The sequence below is a fragment of the Sinocyclocheilus grahami genome, unplaced genomic scaffold (assembly GCF_001515645.1).
Source record: "Sinocyclocheilus grahami isolate Dianchi unplaced genomic scaffold, SAMN03320097.WGS_v1.1 scaffold1584.1, whole genome shotgun sequence".
NCBI classification, from domain to species: domain Eukaryota; kingdom Metazoa; phylum Chordata; class Actinopteri; order Cypriniformes; family Cyprinidae; genus Sinocyclocheilus; species Sinocyclocheilus grahami.
In genome coordinates, this window is record NW_015506763.1 from 171,748 (window position 1) to 176,790 (window position 5,043).

General features: G+C 36.6%; 1 long non-coding RNA gene across 1 annotated transcript in view; it reads right to left on the bottom strand.

Annotated features, from left to right (window-relative positions):
* The window catches only part of LOC107571354 (uncharacterized), an 8,151-nt gene extending 7,279 nt beyond the window's left edge, over positions 1–872 (bottom strand). Inside the window, exon 1 of the long non-coding RNA XR_001607173.1 lies at positions 860–872. This is a non-coding gene — a long non-coding RNA (uncharacterized lncRNA). The remainder of the gene's footprint in view (positions 1–859) is intronic.
* Positions 873–5,043: the final 4,171 nt, after the last annotated feature.

The following is a 5,043-nucleotide window of genomic DNA, read 5'->3' on the forward strand; positions in this document are numbered from 1 at the left end:
AGAGAGAGAGAGAGAGAGAGAGAGAGAGAGAGAGAGAGAGAGAGAGAGAGAGTGAGAGTGCCGGTCTCTCTCTGAGCTGCTGAATAATGTATGATGTTCAGTACCTGTATGAGAGCCTGTGTGTCCAGTGGGACCCTGCAGACGGTCCGGGGCAGAGGGGGGCCGCCGGGGGTATACTGCTGGCTATAAGGTGAGCAGCTGTGCACATGAAAGCTGGACCGAGAACCCTGGAGAGAGAGAGAAGGTAAGTGTTTCACATGCACTATACTGTTTCTTTGTGTGTGTGTGTGTGTGTGTGTGTGTGTGCGTGTGTGTGTGTGTGTGTGTGTGTTTGTAAGAGCCTAAAGCGTTTTTCACTCCATCTACCTGCATCCCATAAACACAAACACACTCAAAACACAGAAAAGACAATCCCACAATGCAGTGCAACTATCTCCAAGATGGTGGATTAATCAGAAGACTTCAATATGAACAAAAATAGACCATTAAACCCAATATCAATACCAAGTGTCTATTATCAATGTTGAAAACAGTTGTGCTGCCCAATATTGTTGTGGAAACTTTGATACATTTTATTTTTCAGGATTTACAGAGCAGCATTTATTTGAAAAATAAATATTTTGTAACATTATAAATGTCTTTACTGGCACTTTTCATCAGTTTAATGTGTCCCTGATGAAGTATTAATTTCTTTAGGGGAGTTGTCACTATGAGTTTGACTAATTTCTCGTGTTGTGTGTCAGTCCTTGGTTTCTTTATCACACCCTTCAGAATAAGAAACAGCATGTAAACATCTCTCTCTCCCTCTCTCTGTCGGGGACGGGCGAGCGAGTGACCTGTGTAACACCTTGTCCGGGACAGATGGCAGAGTGAGCGCTCAGATCTGCCAGAACAATCTGCTGAGAGCAGGTGTGAGCTAATTGTCTCCTGCACAGACAGAAACCAGCTCGTGCCAACGTTACCTGAGTGGAAACAAATATCTTCATTTAGTCCCGACACACACACACACACACACACACACACACACACACACACAGCCAGCGCAGTGAAGAGCAGAGATTTGACCGAGCCTTTCCATCCCTCTGGAGCTCAAATACAAAACCCAGTGAGGTGTCATGCTGTCTACTGTCTACATAGACAGCTGCCTTCTGAGGGCGCATGCTAACTGGAATCAAAGCTGGTAAGCGGCAGCAGCAACATCCGACTCCAATAGAGTTTGCCATCAGCTTGCTGCCAAACTAACAACACCGCATGCTAATTTAGATTGAAAATCACACATGCACTGGATACAAGTGAACTTCTAAATAGATTAAGCATTTTTAGTATCTAAATAAGTATGTGTGTAATTTTAATTACTCACACTTTGTGTTATTTTGGAGGATTTTTTTATTTTTATTTTTTGCTGTAAATAAAATTTACAAAAGTTGTCTTAGAATTTATATATACACATTTCGTTTTAGGGGAAAATATATTTATTTATTTAAGCATTTGTTTCTTGTTAAAATTCAAAATAAATGTTAAAATAGAAATTAGAATAGAAATATAAAAAGAATACAAAAATATAATATAAAACAATATAAAATTCCAGATACTGGAAGCCAAGATGCAAATGAAAGAAAAAATAAAAATAAAAATAAAAACATTTAATATGATGAATTGAGTTTATTTTCATTTTTAGATTCATTAATTGATGTGCTTTTCAGTTTTCTTTTTCTTTTTTTTCTTTTATGTATTATATTACATTGCATTTATTTCTATTTAGCTTTCATTTAGTTTTATTTCAGGTTTAGTTTTAATAATTTTAGTACTTCAACTTGAACTTCTAATTTTAATAAATCTGTAACTGTATATAAAAATCCACTATGATTTAATGTTTAAACTGTATAAATATGAAATAAGAATACTCTGAAATGATCAGCGAGTCACATCACGCCAGTAAGATGATTGACTCGTGTAACTGAAAGGCAGGACTTCTTGTCTGTGAGTTTCCTCTCGATCGTTTGCTCTGATCTGTAGTTTTGTACAGCGTAACATAATCACTCCAGTCCTCCATTATGATTGGAGACTCGCACACACACACACACACACACACACACACACAGACACACACTCACACACAGACACACACACACACACACACACTCTCTCTCTCTCTCTCTCTCACACACACACACACATTGCAGTTTCCAGACTGATTATATTATCTGATTAATGTTTATTATCTAGTTATATTATCTAGCAGTTGTTACACATCTGACATTTAATCAGATTTTTTAAATATTTAATTTTATAGTAATGCATTTTTTTTTTATATCAGTGAAATATATTTTGTAAAAAAAAAAATCATGTCATCAAATGTCAGATGAGTCTAACAACTCAACTGCATAATAATAAAGACTAATCAGATGAGAAAAGCTATCTGGAAACTGCAATACCAAATATTCAAAATATTCATACATATATTAAATAAATATTCAAATCATCTAAATGATCATGCCAAAATGACTGGCCTGTCATTTTTAATTATTCGACATAATTCACATGGGGTTATTATTTGAGTTTTATCAACAACAGTTGATTGCACATGACAAGAAGTCACAACTGCATACAGTGTTCTCCCTGCTCTGATCTGCCAAACACACACAAATACACATCACACACATCATTCTCCATAATTCATAAACACATCGTTAAACAGCACAGGCTCAAAGCGGCGCCTCAGCCGAAGGAAAGTCCTGTTAAAACACAGATCATGAGACGCGGCTCTTTCTGTCCTGTGTGTGATTGTGATAAATCAGGTTCAGGAGGTTTTTCTAGACCGGCTCCACGTGGTCTGCCGCTGTGTGGTGGTTTGAAAAATCTCAGTGTATAAATGTTTTGCTGTACTCAGAGTTATTAAGCCATGAATCAGAGCTGTATTTCACAAGCCTGAGCCCTCGGTTTCCTGCTGTAACACACAGCAGATGTTACGCACATCAGCCTGATATCTGATCAGATTAAACTCATCTGCTGGATTACTGAGACACACACCTCTGATCTCTGTGTGTGTAAAATATCACAAACTGGGCTTAGATTTGACAAAATATGTGCAATCAAAACTCAGAGATCTAAATATGAACTTAAAATAAATTAATAAACTAAGACATAAATGTATACATTAAAATTTACATTTTAAAAAAATCAAACAAACAAACAAATTTAAAATAAAATATATTAAAATAAAATAAAATGTGTTTAATTTAAATTTAAATGAAATGTTTAAATCTTTGCAACTAAAAAAGTACTAAAATTACTTATATTAAAACCTAAAAATGAAATAAAATAAGGTTAAAACAGAAATAAAATAAAAAACACAGACAAAAGCACATAACAAAATTACCAAAAAAAAATTATATAAAAAAAAAAAAATATATATATATATATATATAAATATATAGTTATATAGTTAACTAAAACGGAAACCACAATACAGTTGTGTTACTTGAAATAAAATAAACTTTAACTGAAATAAAATAAAAATTATATGCAGTTTTCATATACAATTATATTTTAAAAAACTATTTTATAAAAAAAAATTGTCAGAGTCTAACAACTCAACTGCAAGTTGAACTGAAAAAAAAAAAAAAAAAACGAACAAAAAAATTAAAGACGAATCAAAATTGAAATGAAAACAATATTAAAAAAACATTTAAAATATTATTAAAATCTATAGTTATCTCAGTAATACTAATATAACACTGGAGATCATCAGACATGAAAAATTGTCATGATTTATTCACACTGCTCTTTATTAATACAATGAAAGTGAATAATAAAACATAAATACTTTAAATACTTCAATCACCTCAACCACAAAAAAAGACCACAATGTACCTGAGCTGAACAATTTAGCTCATTTTTACTGAAGAGGACTGTTTGTACGCAGTATTAATGAGAGCAGAGATGTCCAGAGATGTCAGATGCATCGGTCGAGCTCTCATTACTGCAGTCGCCGTATAAGGCCGAAAAACAACTCAACACACTAATAATGCTCACATCTGTGTGGACAAATTGTCTGTTCGAGCCTGTACACACCCTCTACACACCCTCTCTCACATCTGTGTGGACAAATTGTCTGTTCGAGCCTGTACACACCCTCTCACACACACACACACACACACTTAATCGAGGCCCAGAAACGGCCAGCTAATCAGCTCATGCACTATTTATGATCCTAAACAAGGAGGGCGACAGAGAGAGACGCAGCGAATAAAACAACACGTCAATCACAGATCTGCTCATACAGCGGCCGTGTTTCTGTTTGCTCACCATGTACAAAGAAAAACACATCACACGCACACGCACACTCACACACGCAAGGCAACTCTGAGTCTTTAGCTGCTTCGTTTCGGGGTTTGAACGCAAATCAAAGAGAATTTCAGAGTTGCAGAAAAGGAGTGTAAGTGTACAGTTAGAGTAAAATAAACAACCTGACAGCGGGAGCCGATGCACACGTGTGTGTGCGTGTGTCTGTGTTTAACAGCGAAACTTAAAACACAGAAGGTGCAAACTAGCAGAAGGTAAAAGCGAGCCGACGTTGGTTTCTTTTGAAAGTTCACACGGCATAAGTGCAGAATTCCCTCGGCCTGCCCGAGTCTTTCATTACCAGAGTTTATTCTGCTTAATTACCCTGATTGGTGCGCACCTACATCGTGCTCAAATATCACTGTGAAAGTGCATACATTAATGAGCTCGTCGTTAGCACATGTGAAAGTCCATATGTCTTATGACACGTTTAGTCTGAGCTCAGCAGGTAGAAGAAACGCGGCTGAATTTTTCAGCAGTCTCGCAGGAGAACATTCAAAGCCGAGGACGGAAGTTCAGAAAACACCGGTCTGAGCGCCATGACACGCTGATTAGTTTCTGTGGGCCCTGAAAACAACTTCTAATGAGCTCTCTGTTCTCCACCGACAACCTGAGAGGAGAGGAAGAGGAGGATGAGGAGGAGGAGGAGAAGAGGAGAGGAGGAGGAGGGAGAGAGGGGAGTGGAGGGGAGAGGAGGAG